Below are 18,148 nucleotides of genomic sequence, written 5' to 3' on the forward strand. Positions count from 1 at the left end.
TCTAGGAGGGATCATCAGAATCTGTCAAGTCATTTGCAGTAGGGCCTAGGGCCTGCATCCTGCATCTAGGTTAGTTGTGGATGTCTGCATCTGCTTCCATCAGCCACTAGATGAGGGCTTTATGATGGTGGATAAGCTAGACATCAATATAATTAGGAGGGAAGGGCATTTATGGTAGCCTTTCCACTGTTGTTCAAATTATTAGTTGGGGGTCAGTATTGTAGGTCTCCGGGCATTTCTCTAGAGTCAGTTTAGTTTTCAAACTGTTCGATACCCTATTTTTTTTTTTTTTTGTTAATTTAAGACTTATTTATTAAAAGGTTTCTTTACATTTTGAAAATTATCATCTCATTTGAAGTAGAAATGTCTACAAATGTGACATGATTTCCCTTCCACTAATAAGAAGTCCAAGAATTCTATGCTGAGATTACTTTTTTAATATTAATTTATTAATTTAATTTATTAATTTAATTTTAATATATTAATTTATATTTTTATTTTTATTTTACACATCGATCCCAGTTCCCTCTTCCTCCCTTCCTCCCTCCCTCCCTCTTTCCTTCTCTCCCACACTCTCAGGCCCCCTGACCACCCTCCTTTCCCACCTCCCCCCCCCCACTTCACATATAGGGTGATGCCCTCCAGGAGGGATTATCTAAATATGTCAAGTCATTTGGAGTAGGGACTAGGACTTCTCTCCTGTCTCTAGGCTAAGGAAGTATCCTTCCATAGGGGATATGCCTCCAAAGTTCTGTTGTGCACCAGGAATACATCCTGGTTCCTATGCTTGAGGTCCCTTAAACTGCTCAGGTCTTCTATCTGAGACCCAAGTTCAGGGGGTCTGAGTCAGTCCCATGCTGGATTCCCAGCTATCAGTCTGGGGGCTCAATAGGTCCTCCTTGTTCAGGTCAGCTGTCTCTATATGTTTGTTCAGCATGGCCTTGTCCTACCTCTCTGCATCTGGATTCCAGTTTTGCTCAGCGTTTAGTTGTGGTGTTTGTTTCTGTTTCCTTCAGCTTCTAGATGACGGCTCCAAAATGGTGGATAAGTTAGTCATTGATCTCATTATCAGTGAACAGCATTTATGGCAGCCTTTCCACTGTTGCTCAAATTGTCAATTGGAGTCAGTCTTGTAGGTTTCTGAACATTACTCTAGGTTCAGTTTACTCTTCAACCCTATAATGGAGACCGGTTCAAACCTGTTCAGACCAGTTCAATTCTGTTCAAGATGGTTCAGACTGGTTCAAAAGGCTCCAGAATGGTTCAAACTGGTTCAGGCCTGTTCAAACTGGTTCAGACCAGCTCAAATAGGCTCAAGCCGGTTCAGACCAGTTTTATTTGGTCCAAGCCTATTCAGACCAGTACAAACCGGTACAGACCAGTCAAATAGGTTCAGGACAGTACTCACCGGTTCAGACTAACTCAAACCAGTTCAGGCCAATTCAGACTGGTTGAGACCGGCTAGAACCCGTTCAAAATCGTTCAGAACAGTTTAACCTGGTTCAGAACATTTTGAACCTGTTTGAGCTGGATCAGACTGGTTCAAGCCTGTTCAGACCGGTTCAAATCAATTCAGGCTGGTTAAAACTGGATTAGTCCAGTTAAGACAGGATCAGTCTTGCTCTAACCAATTCAGGCTGGTTCAAACTATTTCGGACCGCCTGAAACTGGTTCAGACCTTTTCAGACTGGTGCAAACTGGTTCAAACTATTTCAGACCAGTTCAAACTGGTTCCATCCAATTCAGACCAGTTTGATATGGTCCGAACTATTTCAGACAAGTTCAGAACCAGTCTGAACCAGTCTGAACCAAGTTGAACCGGTCTGATCTGGTGTGAACCACCTTGAACCAGATGGAACCAGTTTCAGACAGGTGGAGATGGTTCAAACAATTGGTCTGACCTGGCTTGAACCAGTGTGAACCTGCTTGAACCAGACTGAACCGGCCTAAACCGGTTTGAGCCAGACTGAGCCTGTGTGAACCAGTCTGAACCACCTTTAACTGAACTGAACTGGTTTGAAATGGTCTGACCTGGCTTTAACTGGATTGAGCCTGTCTGAAGTGGTTTGAACTGGAAGGACCAGGCCAGACTGAACCAGTCTGAACCAGTCTGAATGGACTTGAACCATATCGAACTTGTTTGAAATGATCTGAACCTGCTTGAACTGGTGTGAGCCAGACTGATCCTGTTTGAACTTGTCTGAACTGGCATTTTTTACTACTATTTTAGGTTTGGCATGTTCACAGTGTCCCACATTTCCTGGATGTTTTGTGTTAAGAATTTGTTGGAATAACATTTTCTTTGGTCAATGAATATATTTCCTCTAGCTTATCTTCAGCTCTTCAGATTCTCTCTTTGATCTTTTTTTCTGTTTGTTAAGCTTGCATGTGTAGTTCCTGATATTTTTACATTTTTTTTTCTATTTTGAGCATTCCACCAGTTTGTGTTTTCTTTATTTTTTCTGTTTAGTTTTCAAGTCTTGAATTGTTTGAATTGTTTCTTTCATCTGTTTGATTGTTTATCTTTGCTTTCCTTATTTTTTTAAGAGATTTGTTTATCCTCAACTTTTGCTGCCCCCCCCCTTCTCCTGTGCTCTGGGGGACTTGTCCCTTCCTGGTTCTGTGAGGGACTTTATATGAATCTCTTAGAATACACCTTGTATCCTAGTTCCTCTGGTGGTATGAATTATAGGCTGATGATCCTTTGCTCTAGGTCTAAAATCCATATATGAGTGAGTACATACTATGTTCCTCTTTTTGTGACTGGGTTACCTCATTCAGGATGGTTTCTTCAAGTGCCATACACTTGCCTGCAAATTTCAAGATACCTTAATTTTTTTTCTGCAGAGAAGTATTCCATTGTGTAGATGTGCCACATCTTCATTATCCATTCTTCAATTGAGGGGCATATAGGTTGTTTCCAGGTTCTTGCTATTACAAATAGTGCTGCTATGAACATAGTAGAACAGATGTCTTTGTTGCATGGATATGTATCATTTGGGTATATGCCTAAGAGTGGGATTGCTGGGTCCTGTGGTAAACTAATTCCCATTTTCCTGAGGAACTGCCATACTTGTCTCTAAAATGGCTGTACCAGTTTGCATTCCCACCAGCAGTGGAGGAATGTTCCCCTTTCTACACATCCTCTCCAGCATAAGTTGTCATCAGTGTTTCTAATTTTAGCCATTCTGGCAGGAGTTAGATGGTATTACAAAGATGTATTAAGTTGCATTTCCCTGATAGCTAAGGATGTGGAGCACTTTCTTAAGTGCCTTTCAGCCTTTTTGATTTCCTCTATTGAGAATTCTTTCTTCAGTTCTGTACCCCACTTTTTAATAGGGTTATTTGGTGTTTTGTTGACTAGTTTCTTGAATTCTTTGTATATTTTTGAGATCAGCCTTTTGTCACATATAGGATTGGTGAAAATCTTTTCCCAGTCTGTGGGCTGCCGCTTGGCCTTGTCGATTGTCCTTTGCCTTACAGAAGCTTGTAAGTTTGAAAAGGCCCCATTTATTAATTGTTTCTCTCAGTGTCTGTGCCCCTGGAGTTATGTTCAGGGAGCAGTTTCCTATAACAATTTGTTCAAGGGTACCTCCTACTTTTTCTTCTAAGAGGTTCAATGTGGCTAGATTGATGTTGAGGTCTTTGATCCATTTGGACTTGAGTTTTGTACATGGTGACAGACATGGGTCTATCTGCAGTCTTCTACACACCCTCATCCAATTGTGCTAGCACCATTTGTTGAAGATGCTGTCTTTGCCCCATTGTATAATTTTATCTGTTTTGTCGAAAATCAGGTGTTCATAGGTGTGTGGGTTAATATCAGGATTTTTCATTCGATTCCTTTGGTCTACCTGTCTATTTTTATGCCAATACCAGGCTGTTTTCAGAACTATAGTTCTGTAGTAGAGCTTAAAGTCATGAATGGTGATGCCTCCTGAAGTTCTTTTATTGTATAAGGTTGTTTTGGCTGTCCTGGGTCTTTTGTTTTTCCATGTAAAGTTGATTATTATGCGTTCAAGGTCAGTGAAGAATTGTGGTGGGATTTTAATGAGGATTGCATTGAATCTGTAGATTGCTTTTGGTAAGATTGCCATTTTTACTTTGTTTATCCTAACTATTCAAGGCATGGGAGATCTTTGCATTTTCTGTTATCTTTAATTTCTTTCTTTAGAGCCACAAAGTTCTTATTATATAGGTCTTTTACTTATTTGGTAAATGTTACACCAAGATACTTTATGTTGCTTGTGGCTATTGTAAAGGGTGATGTTTCTCTGATTTATTTCTCTGCCTCTTCATTGTCTGAAAAAAGTAGGGCTACTGATTTTTTGAGTTTATCTTGTATCCTGCTAGTTTGCTGAAGGTATTTATGAGCTGTAGGAGTTCCCTGGTAGAGTTTATTGGGTCGCTTATGTAAACTATCATATCATCTACAAATAGAGACAGTTTGACTTCTTCCTTTCCAATTTGGATGCCCTTGATCTCCTTTTGTTGTCTTATAGCATGAGCTAGAACTTCTAGTACGATATTGAAGAGATATGGAGAGAGAGGATAGCCTTGTCTTGTTCCTGATTTTAGAGGAATTGGCTTAAGTCTCTCTCCATTCAGTTTGATGCTGGCAGTTGGTTTGCTCTATATTGCTCTTATTATGTTTAGGTATATTCCTGTTATCCCTGATCTCTCCAAGACTTTTATTATGAAAGGGTGTTGAATTTTGTCGAAGGCTTTTTCTGCATCTAGGGAGATAATCATATGATTTTTGTTTTTCAGTTTGTTTATATGGTGGATCAAGTTGATAGATTTTCATATGTTAAAACATCCCTGCAATCAAGCGATGAATCCTACTGGTTCATGGTGCATGATGTCTCTGATGTATTCTTGAATTCAGTTTGCCAGTATTTTATTGAATATTTTTGCATCGAAGTTCTTCAGGGATATTGGTCTGTAGTTTTCTGTCTTAGTTGTGTCTTTGTGAGGCTTGGGTACCAAGGATATTGTGTCTTCATTAAAAGAGTTTGGCAATGAACCTTCTGTTTCTATTTTGTGGAACAGTTTGAGGAGTAGTGGTATTAGTTCATCCTTGAATATCTAGTAGAATTCTGCACTGAATCTATCTGGCCCTGGATATTTTTTGGTTGGAAGGCTTTCTATTTACTGTTTCTATTTCATTGTGGGTTATAGGTCTATTTAAGTTGTTTGTCTCTTCTTGATTTAATTTTGGTAAGTGATAGTTATCCAGAAATTTGTCCATTTCCTTTGAATTTTCAAATTTTGTGGGATATAGGTTTTCAAAGTATGAGCTGAAAATTGTCTGGATTTCCTCTGTGTCTCTTCTTATGTTCTCCTTTTCATTTCTGATTTTGTTAATTTGCATGTTCTCTCTCTGCTTTTTCATTAATTTGGATAAAGGTTTGTCTATCATGCTGATTTTCTCAAAAAACCAACTCTTTGTTGCATTGATTTTTTGTATTGTTTTCCTGGTTTCTATTTTGTTTATTTCAGCCCTCAAGTTGATTATTTCCTGGCATCTACTCCTATGGGGGGAGTTAGCTTCTCTCTGTTCGAAGGCTTTCAGTTGCAGTGTTAATTCTCTGTTTTCTTCATATGGGCACTTAGTACAATGAACTTCCCTCGTAGCACTGCTTTCAAGGTGTCCCATGAGTTCGAGTATGTTGTGTCATCATTCTCATTGAATATTAGATAGTCATTAAGTTCTTTCTTTATTTTTTCTTTGACCCAGATGTGGTGCAATTGTACATTGTTCAGTTTCAATGAGTTTGCAGGTATTCTGCTATTTGTGCTGTTGTTGAATTCCAATTTTAAAGCATGGTGGTCTGATAAGGTAAGGGGACTATTCATATTCTCTTCTATCTGTTAAGACTTGTTATGCCACCTAGTATGTGGTCAATTTTAGAGAAGGTTCCATGTGGAGCAGAGAAGAAGGTATATTCTTTTGTCTTTGGATGGAATGTTCTATAGATGTCTGTTAATCCCAGTTGAGACATAACTTCTGTTAGTTCTTTTGTTTCTTTGTTGAGTTTGTGATTTGTGGTCCTGTCTAGTGTTGAGAGTTGTGTATTAAAGTCTCCCATTGTAAGTGTGTGAGGTTTTATATGAGCTTTGAGTTTTAGTAGCGTTTCTTTTAGGAATGTGGGTGACTTTGTATTAGGGGCATAGATGTTCAGAACTGAGACTTTGTGTTGATGGATGTCTCCTGAGATGAATATGAAATGACCGTCTTCATTCTTTTGATTAATTTTGGTTCGAAGTCTAACTTGTTAGATATTAGGGTAGCCACGCCTGCTTGTTTCTTGGTTCCATTTGATTGGAAAATCTTTTCCCAACCCTTTACCCTGAGGTAATGTCTATATTTGAAGCTTTGTTATATTTCTTATATGCAGCAGAACGATGGATTCAGTCTTTGTATCCATTCTATTAGCCTGTGTTTTTTTTACAGGTGAGTTAAGACCATTAATATGGAGGGTAAGGACTATTGATTGTTGATGCTTTCTTGTTTTAGGTTTGTTGTTGGCAGTGTTATTGTGAATATATTTGTTCTGCTTTACTCTTGGTTTCTGGTGTAGTTGGATTATCTGTTGCATACATTTTTGTGGACGTAGTTATCTTCCTTGGGTTAGAGTTTTGCTTCCAATTCTTTCTGTAGGGTTGGATTTGTAGATACATATTGGGAAAATCTGGTTTTTCATTAAATATCTTGTGTTCTCCATCTATAGTGATTGAGAGTTTTGCTGGTTATAGTAGCCTAGCCTGGCATCTGTGTTCTCTCAATATTTGTAGAACATCTATCCAGGACCTTCTGGCCTTGAGGGTTTCCATGGAGAAATCAGGTGTAATTTTGATAGGTCTGCCTTTATATGTTACCTGTCCTTTTTCCTTCACTGCTCTTAAATTCTTTCTTTTTTCTGTATGCTAGGTGTTTTGATTATGTTGAGGGGTCTTTTTTCTTTGGTCCAGCCTATTTGGTGTTCGATATGCTTCTTGTACTTTCATGGGCATGTCCTTCTTCAGATTGGGAAAGTTTTCCTCGATGATTTTGTTTAATATGTTTTTGGCACCTTTGAGCTGGGCTTCCTCACCTTCCTCTATGCCTATTATTCTTAGGTTTGGCCTTTTCTCAGTGTCCCACATTTCCTAGATGTTTTGTGTTAAGGATTTGTTGGATTTATGATTTTCTTTGGTCGATGAATCTATTTTTCTAGTTTATCTTCTGCGCCTGAGATTCTCTCTTTGGTCTCTTGATTTCTGTTGGTTATGCTGGCTTCTGTAGTTCCAGATTTTTTGCCCAGTTTTTCTATTTACAGCATTCCTTCCATTTGTGTTGCCTTTATTTTATCTATTTCAGTTTTCAAGTCTTGAACCAATTCCTTCACCTGCTTAATTGTTTTTTCTTGGCTTTCTGTACTTTCTTTACTTTCCTAAAGGAATTTGTTCATTTCTTCCACTTTTGTGTTTGTTTTTTCTTCTGTTTCGTTAAGGGATTTTCTCACATCTTCTTTGAGGGCCTGTATAATTTTTATGCTGGTAATTTTTAAGTCATTCGATTGACTAGGAAGATTGAGTCTGTATAGGAATAGAAGGCAGGAGACAGGTAGAGAGAGAGAGAGAGAGAGAGAGAGAGAGAGAGAGAGAGAGTATAAAAGAGGGAGCCAATATTGGTTTGATGAAAAAATTGAACACAAAGAAAAGTCTAGAGAACTACACGACTGCCACCAACTAACAATTTGAGAATCTGTGGAAAGGCTACCATGAATGCCCTTCCTGGATAGTGAGATCAACAACTAACTCATCCTTGTAGCCCTCATCTAATACCTGTTGGAAACAGGAGCAAACACCCATACATAAACACTGAGTTGATATAAAACCCAGATGCAGATGAAGAGGACAATACCAGGCTGCAGAAACACATAGAGACAGCTTACCTGAAAAAGGTGGAGCTAAGGGGCCCGCATACTGGTAGCTTGGAAGCCAGCATGGGACTGACATAGGCCCCCCAGAATATGGGTCTCAGCCAGAAGGACTGAGGTCTAAGGGACCTCAGACAGTGGAGCCAGGATATATCCCTGGTGTACAAAAGGACCTTGCAAACACATCCCCCATGGAGGGATAACTGCCTTAACCTAGAGACAGGACAGAAGCCCTAGTCCCTACTTCACATCACCTGTCAGATCTGCGTGACCCCAACTTTATGGTATTCCCCTACATATGGAATCGGGGTGAGGGGAAGGGAGGGGAGGGTAGTTAGGGTGCATGTGAGAGGGCAGAGAGGATAAATGTGAGGGATGGAGGGAAGGAATGAGTGAGGGAGGGAGAGTGAACTGTGATCAATATGTAAAATAATAAATTAAATAAAAAAAAGAAAAAAAAACAAAAAAAGAGAGAGAGATTTGTTTATTTCTTGCATGTTTTGTTTGGTCTTTTCCTCTAGTCCAATTTTTTTTTTTTTATGGGATTTTCTTACATCCTCTTTGAGGGCCTTTATTCATTTTTATGAAGTTATTTTTTAAGTCATTCTCTTTTGCTTCATCTGCTTTGGTGTGTTCTGATATAGCTAGTGTAGAGTCCTTTGATTCTGGAGGTGTCATGCTTGCCTTTCTATTGTTGGGTGTTTTCTTGTATTACCATCTTCCCAGCCCTTCTTCCAGTGAGTGTAGGTGGAGATTCTCTCTTCCCTACTCTCCTGCTGAGTATAGTTGTGTCATAAGTTCGACATCTGTAACTCTGTATGGTCCAAACTCTGAAGGAGGTTCTCCTCTTGCAGAGGGCCAAGGATGGGGTCCAAAAATCATGTGGAGGATTTGTTGGACTAGCACTCTGTCCTAATGTTCAACCAGAGCAGTGGGTCCCCTGGACCAGTAGGTTACAGGGAGGGTGTGCATGGAGCAGAGCATTAAGACTATACTATCCAGGGCCAGGATATTGGGGATTGAGATTCGACTCTTACCCACCAGTTCCCTGGAAAGGGTGTTGGGGGTATTCGGCCCGAACTGATCCCAGACTCACCTCTGGCTATCTAATGTACTTATGCTATTAGAGAAAAATGACAAAAAAAATTTTTTTGAGGACTTGATCTAAAATGTATATTTTCACCTATTTAAGACTAGCATCACAAAAACCACCATGGGGAAAAAATCTGTTGAATGGAATTGAATTTCTAAAGACCTGTGCAAACACTGGAACATTAAACATGGGGGAAAAACAATGACATTATGAATGTTATTGCAGCTTGCCTGAAAGACAGAATGGGGTATTTCAAGTTTGTCCTCATTCTCCACTGCTTTGTATGTAGCTATCACTTGGACTGTTGTTCTTTCTGAATCAGGAGCAAGGAAAATTCCATCCAAAATAATCATAAAGTAATTGTACTGAGTCATTCAGTAGAACAATTCAGGATCTCAGATTGGTGGGTGTTATGTAGCTGTTTCCTTTCGTGAAATATTGTATCTTGGAGCAGGTAGGTCTCGCATGTTCATGAAACTCAAAAAGCACATAATATTTGTCAGGCTCATGTGACTCACAAGAGGCACAAAAATACTTTGCACTGAATGGAAGAGGTGAATAACTGCTGGGTGAAAGAGAGAGTGTTTATTACCTGTAAGCTTCACAAGGAACTCCAGTGGTGCAGTTTCCTCATCTGTCACTCATGTTAGGTGTAGTGTTTTTTTGCAGAAGCTGCCCTGTCATTCATATTTGTAAGGTAACCTCCTTCTATGCTATCTTAAACATTCAATGAGCACACCAGTTCACCATCTGAACACAAATGGAGTCTTTTTCTTGGTTTGTCATTTTCCTCTCTTTCTGAAGCAAATAGAAATAGTATAACTAGGAAAACTGAAATAACAGTTAAGTCAGCAGCAATAGTGAACATCCTATTCTTACTTCTGGAGTTTTATCTGAGATCTCCCAATAGCTATTTAAGATTTCATGTCTCTAATATTATCCTGTGATGTATTGGAGTTCAAAAAGTTTACCATTACTATTTTAACTATCCCATTTCATCTTAGAGTGTCGTTTTTCACAATGATGCTCTTTCCCCAAAATATTGAGTTCTATTCCTCACACAAAATCCTGAACACCAGAAAGTATTTATAGCATCATGTAGTGACTGACTGATGAAATAATAGTAGTGCATGATTTCTTGGGGATACCCAAAGAAGTATAGTTTTGATTTGGTGTGTGTGTTCCCATATAAAGTTAAGATTATCATTTTCAATTTATATGAAGAATTATTTTGGGATTTTGATGGTGATTACACTAAATTTATAGATTACCTTTGGTAAGATGATCATTTTTCAATATTAATCATACAAATCCATGAGCATTGGTTATCGTTCCATCTTCTGAAATCTTAATTCGTTTCCTCAATGTTTTTAAGTATTTTTCTACAAGTTGTTAATTTGTATTTTTCTACAAGGCTTTGCTTGGTTAGATTACTTACAAGATAGTTCTTTTCAAGGATATTGGAATTTGTACATAGAATTAATTTTGTAGCCCACTACTTAATTGTAATTATTTGTCAGCTGTAGAATTTCCCTTGTGTAGTTATTTGTGTCTTTTATGTATAGAATAATTCTGCATATAAAATATCTGCAAATAAGGATACATTGACATCTTATTTTCCTATCATATCCCCTTGATCTCCTTGCACTGTCTTATTGTTCTAGCTAAGTCTTTGAATGTTATATTGAATGGGCATGAAAAGAGCAAACATAGATTTCTTATTCTTGATTTTAATGCAAATATTATTTTTCTCTTTATTTAGAATAATTTTGACTGTGGACTTGCTGTAGAGTGTCTTTATTATGTTGGCCTGTTCCCTAATCTCTCTCAGACTTTTATTTTGAAGTGTGTTGGATTTTGTCAAAGGCTCTTTCCACATCTAATGATATGGTAATGTAACTTCTATCTTTTAGTGTGTTCATGGGGTAGATTATGTATGTTGAACCATACCTGCTTTGCTGGGTTGAAGACCCCTTGATCATAGTGGACAATCTTTTCAATATATTCTTGAGTTAGAAGTTTATTGAGAATTTTTTTAGCCATGTTTAAAATAGACTTTGGTATATAATTTTCTTTTTTGTGGAATCTTTATGTAATTTTGTATTTTTACTTTGTGAAATAATTTGAGGAGTGTCAGCATTAGTTCTTTGAAGTTCTGGTAGAATTCTGCCCTGAATTCATCTTGTCATAACAGTCTTTTAAGGTTTTTTTTCTGCTTCAATTTCAGTAGGAATTATAATTTCTGTATTAGAATATCAAATTTTCCAGTATTTTCTCATCACTTTTATGATATCTTTACTCCTGAAATGCATCTGCCATGTTTTATGTGAAGCAAATTCACTGTGTTTTTCTCTGCAGCGTGTATGAGTCTTCTGAGTCAGACCACCTATAATCTTAAGGAATTAAATAAAGTAAGGTATAACTTACTGATAAGAAACATGGAATAGCATCAGAAGTATTACAATCTTGTCCCTCAAGGACCAAGAATATAGCCAAGGAAAATGGAGTTTTATTTTTTGGACACACAGGATAACTTGTACTATGGCTGAGAAACATAAGAAAGTAGTGTAACCTGAGTTTTAAGCCCCAAGGGTCAGAAAGCATTCTATACTAAAGCACAGAATAACCTGTTCCCAAGAATTTTTGAAACGGGCTACATTGGCCTGTTATTCTAATCCAAAATTTTTCCATTCTAAGTAAATTACATAGTTACTCTTGAGATCAGTAACCAAGAAATAAGGAGAAATTTACCCAAGTCAACAGTCCTGGAGAAACATCCTGTAATAAGGCTAATCTCAAATGCTAGTTACACCTTTCACACAACTTTGGGACAGATTGCTCCAATCTTTCTTTGGAGGGATTACTTTAAACTCCTATTTAAAATGCTTGCGTCTTTCAACCAAACTCTCACTTTCAAAAAGACAAGAATGAAAAGACTCCCACAGCAAAGATAAGGTGGCTTGCAGTGGTTCCTAAAGCCCCTTACTGAATAATAACAGTGGATACAATATGGAAAAATATATATGTAGTATCATATTAAGTTCTGAAACCTGAAGATTAATGAGAAATATAATAGTTTCAAGCTACTAAGTTTTGTACGTTTTATTAAACAGCAATAGATAATAAGTACAGCTAATGATATCAATATATTTCCAGGAAGGACATTTGGTGATGACTAAATTCTCACTCTGAAATATAAGCTGCAAAATGCTATGAGATTAAATTTAGTATGTTAAACAAGTAAGTTTTTTTAAGTCTTTCCACAGCAAATGATTCTCAATTTAAGAGGGAAAAAGAAACAACTGCAGAAATGTTAAGAGTATTTTGAAAGCCCATTGGTGCTGTAAAGTACCCACAGACTAAGCATTCCTAAAGAGTATTCCTTAGAAACCATCCCTGTGAGACAATGGTGCTTCAGAAAATACCTCAAAGATATATATATATATATATATATATATATATATATATATATAGTACAATACTCTCAAACATCTGTGCATGTGATTTACATATAATATGATTAATCTAGTAAGATGTAGATGAAACTCTCCAAGTGGTGATGAAATTGTTATAATAGAAATATTAGCTCACAAAAGGAATAGAGAAAAAACTGAGACTAAATCTCTTGAAAATTAATATGTAAGGATAATCACTTATTCCAAAGAACAATTGGTTATAAATCAGGGCATATTTGAAAGGGGGGAAGACTCAGAGCATAAATCAAGTGCTTGGAATTTTGCCTCATGTTACATGAAGGAATAATATTGCACTTGCAACATAGATCAAGCTTGACTTCAGAATTTCTGGGACCGAATCCCTGCTTCTTGACTTCTGTTTTTTATACACAGATGTATCTACCTTGGTTATGCAGAACATATTTGATGCTATGTGTAGAATATACAGGGATCACTGAAACAGTTTAGTTGATAGCCTTTATAATTGATGTGGAAATTCAAAGTGCCATACTAAAAGAAATAAATCTGATGAGAAACATCTGCACCAGGAACCAATTTGGATGATGGAGTTGTAGTAATTGCAATAATGATCTACTAAGACACATCTTGTATGCTGGAAGAAGAGAAACATAGATTTTACATATAGATACAACATTTCTATACTCCTAAAGACAGATGAGTACAGCCAAATATCCTAGAAGAATAGCCACTATCATATTTCCCATGTCCGATACTCTACTTATTCCTCTTAGGCTGGTAGTATCTACTCAATTCTTTTCTCAGTTTTAACAAGCATGCTTTTGTGATTGTCTTAGTAGCACAGCATTGAGCAAGCTAAAGTTTTGTGACTCTTGACATAATATCACTAAAATGATATGGACTTATTTTATTTGTATTCTTGTGTTGCTTCTTCTTAGTGTGCAAATGTGTAGAATGAACCAAACACCCCTCCTAAGCATCTGTGGTTAGTATCTTCTATAAAAGCCAAATTCAGCTGCCAGAAGACATGTAGGCAGATTATCTTGAAAGATCATTAAGCCCCAGTCTATACATATAATGGATCATGGATTATACGAAGCAATTATACTTTGACTGTTCCAAAAAATGCATGAATGAGAATTTACTGATGTTTTAAGCCATAATTATGCTGTATAGCAGTATATTGATAATGCATAAATCATAAAGGCTCTGCTTCCCTAATATAACCCTAAAGAATATAGCCATTTTAAAAAGCTAAAATTACTATATTGGGTCACCAAGATAACTTAGGATGTTAACGAACTTGTAATATGAGCTTGACAAACTGTGTAATACAAACAACAATAGAAGAAGAAATTAAATTCATAGGGCTAGTCTTTACCTTAAATGTGCACACAATAACATGAATACCTCCCATGGCAATGATGAAATTGAAATAAATTGCATAGCTTTTCAGAGTAGTGATTCTTCAGGTAAAACCATGAAAATAAAGCAAACATATATCTATTATATAGTAATTAAAATAAATATACTTGTGTGTTTTAACAGTGCTTTTTGTGATGAAGAAGGACAGAGAATGGGAAGCACACATATGGGTTTGAAACACATACATACATACATACATACATACATACATACATACATATGTATATGAGGATAATACCAAATCGTTAGTTAATTGAATTGAGAAACATGTTAAAAGAAACATTAACACAATGGCTGTACAAGTTTGCACTCCCACCAGCAGTGGAGGAATGTTACCCTTTCTCCACATCCTCATCAGCATATACTATTAGTGGTGTTTCCAATTTTAGCCATTCTGACAGAAGTAAGATGGTATCTCATAGTTTCCTTGATTTGCATTTTCCTGAAGGCTAATGATGTTGAGCATTTTCTTAAGTGCCTTTCAACCATTTTGGAATTCTCTGTTCAGAATTCTCTATTCAGTTCTGTACTCAACTTTTGAAGTGGATTATTTGATGTTTTGGTGATTACCTTATGAGTTCTTTGTATATTTTGGAGATCAGCCTTCTGTCAGATGTGGGGTTGGTGAAGACATTTTCCAACTCTGTGGGCTGCTTCTCTGTTTCAGTAGGACCCAATCATTAATTGTTGATCTCAGTGTCTGTGAAACTGATGTTATGTTCAGGGTACATCCCAATTTCTCCTCTAAGAGGTTCACTGTGGCTGGATTAATGTTGAGGTCTTTGATCCATTTAGGCTTAAATTTTGGGAATGGCAATAGTTATGCATCTATTTGCACTCTTCTACACACCAGCATCCAGTTATGACAGCCCCATCTTTTGAAGATTCTTTCCTTTTTCCACAGGTGTGTGGGTTAATATCAAGATTTTTTATTTGATTCTATTGGTCTACCTGTCTATTTTTGCGCCAATGCTAAGCTGTTTTCAGGACTATAGCTCTGTAGTAGAGCTTGAAGTCAGGGATGGTGATGCCTCCTGAAGTTCCTTTATTGTACTAGGTTGTTTTGGCTATCCCAGATCTTTTGTTTTTCCATATAAAGTTGAATATTTTCCTGACAAGGTCTGTGAAGAATTGTCCTGGGATTTTGATGGGGATTGTATTGAATCTGTAGATGGCTTTTGGAGAGATTGCCATTTTTACTATGTTTATCCTACCTATCCAAGAGCATGGGAGATCTTTCCATTTTCTGATATCTTATTTAATTTCTTTAATGACTCAAAGTTCTTGCTATGTAGGCCTTTCAGTTATTTGGTTAGTGTTACCCTAAGATATTTTATGTTGTTTGTAGCTATTGTAGAGGGTGATGTTTCTCTGATTTCTTTCTCAGCCATTTATCATCTGTATATAGTAGGGCTACTGAGTTTTTTGAGATAATCTTGTATCCTGCCACTTTGCTGAAGGTGCTTATCAGCTGTAGGAGTTGGTAGTTCCTCAGGAAAATGGGAATTTATCTATGAAAGGATCCAGAAATTCCACTCTTTGGCACATACCCAAAAGTTGCACATCCATGCAATAAAGACATCTGTTCAACTATGTTCATAGTAGCATTATTTGTGATTGCTAGAACCTGGTAGCAACCTATATGCCCCACAACTGAAGAATGGATTAAAAAAATGTGATACATTTACACAATGGAGTACTACCCCACCCGGGGGAGGGGAATGGAGTCTTGAAATTCGCATTCACAGGCAAATTGATGGAACTAGATGAAAACTTCCTGAGTGAGGTAACCCAGTCACAAAAAGATGAACATGGCATATACTCACTCATATATGGACTTTAAACACAGAACAAAGGTCATCAGCCTATAATTTACACTTCCAGAGAAGCTAGAAAAGAAGGAAGACCCTAAGAGGGACATACATGATCCCCCTCAGGTGAAAGGGAAAGATCTCCTAAGTAAAAGGGAGTAGGGGAGGCAGTGAGTGGAGAGTGACTTGGGAGAAAGAGAAGGGAGAAGAGGAGGGGAGAGGAGAACATGAAGATTGAGTCAAGGGAGTGATAGAGGAGAGCAAGAAAAGAGACACCAAATAGAGGGAGCCATTATAGGTTTGAAGAGAAATCTGGCACTAGGAAAATGTTCAGAGACCTACAAGCATGACCCCAACAAATAATTTGAGCAATAGTGGAAAGGGTACATTTAATGCCATTCCCTGATAATACGATTGCTGCCTACCTTATATGACAACCTAGAGCCTTCATCCAGTCGCTGATGGAAACAGAAGTACACCAACAGCTAAACACTGAGCCAAATTCTTGGAATAGTCACAGAGAATGAGACAAAATGGGCAAATGGGTCAAGACCAGGCTGCAGAAACCTACAGAGATAGCTGACCTAAATAAGGTAGTATTCATGAACCCCAGGGTGATAGCTGAAAAATAAGCATAGGACTGACCCAGATTCCCTGAGAATAGGTCTCAGTAGGAGGTCAGGATAGTATATGGGGACTCTGACATTGGAACCAAGATGTTTCTCTGGTGCACAAAAGGACCTGGGAGCACATTCTCCATGGAGGGTTACTCCCTTAGTCTAGAGACAGGAGGGTGGCACTAGGCCCTACTGCAAATGACTTGACAGATCTTAATGATTCTTCCTAGAAGGCCTCACCCTCCCTGAGCAGTGAATGGGGCATGAGATGGGGGGGGGTCAGGGAGGCATGGAAGGATTGGAGAGAGAGGGAACTGGGATCACTATGTAAAATAAGAATATACATACATACCTAACATTAAAAAATCCTTCAATTATAATGTTTCTTATAATGTTTCTATACTTGGCCTCAAATATTTTAATCCTTCTATATCAGTACACTTTTCAAAATCAAATTATTTACAATATATTTCAATTGTTCCTTTGTTCATGAGCATACATTAATGTTTATAACATATCATCTGTCAATTTCATTCAATCTTTTGTTACTTTTTAGTTTTCAATTTTCAGCAAATAATGAGTTATTCTTTGAAGCCTAAACTGACTATCCCCTGCAATTGAGTTGGTGACTATCCTGGTTGTCACAGGAGAGCCTTCATCCAGTCACTGATAGATTTAGATTCAGAGACCAAATGTCAAACACTGGGCAGAGCTCAGGGACCTACAAAGAAGAGGGCATAGGGATTATAGGACACACTGGGATCAGAAGCATGACAGAAAAACCCTAAGAAGCCAGTCTGGCTCACAATCTGAACCAACAAGTAGGAACTCTGCAAGTGACCAACCTAGAACTTCTGCATATATGTGACAGTTGTGTAGATTGGACTACATATGTGACTCATGAATATGGTAGCAAGGACTTCCCCAGGTGCTCTGTCTGGCTCTTGGGAATCTATTTCTCATTCTGGATTACCTGTCCCAGCCTGAATACAGGGGGAGGTACTTAGTCTTATGGCAGCTTGATATACTGTGGTTTGCTGAAGCACATGGGAAGCTTGTTCCTGTCTGAGTGATTATGAAAAAGTGATGGATTGAGGAGTGCATGGAGGGGAGGAAGGAGAAAGATAATGGGAGGAAAAGGGGAGAGAGGCTGATGTCTAGATGTACAAATATTTATTAATGTAAAGTAAAGAATTATGCTTTGGAAGCATCCTACAGAAGATCAAAATTATCTGTAGCATTACAGTGAAAAAAATAAAAAATCCAAAGGTCTCAGGCTCATGTGATAAAAAGTTAAAAATATAATCTCTAGAGACCCCATCACTGGACCTCTTCCAGAGTTCTGGGCCTTGGCCAGAGAATGGCTTATCGATGTGGGACCACCCTGTGTCCCTGCCTGCCTGATCTTTGACCCACATCACCCTGCCTCTGCCAGAGGCCTCTGCCTTCTAGAGAGCTTGCACCACCAGAGGTACAGACATCGAACTCCTGACCCACCTATGCTCACCAGAAGAAGAGTAGAGAGACTCCATCTGCACCCACCAGAAAAAGTGGCAGGAAGATGGAAATACAATAAAGCACCTAACAATAAAATGACAAGCATGATACCACCAGAATCTAGGGACTCTACACCACTTAGACCTGAACACCCCAAAGCAGATGAAGCAGAAGAGAATGACTTAAAAAATAACTTCATAAAAATGATAGATGCCTGATAGTAGATGTCACTCTGTAAATATGCTTCTCTTATTGGTTAATGAATAAAGCACTGTTGGCTTTAGGAAAGAAAGATAGGTGGAACTAGGAGACTAGGAGGAGAGCAGAAGAAGTAGGGAGTTGGTCC

This window comes from Phodopus roborovskii, unplaced genomic scaffold (assembly GCF_943737965.1).
Source record: "Phodopus roborovskii unplaced genomic scaffold, PHOROB, whole genome shotgun sequence".
Classification (NCBI taxonomy): Eukaryota; Metazoa; Chordata; class Mammalia; order Rodentia; family Cricetidae; genus Phodopus; species Phodopus roborovskii.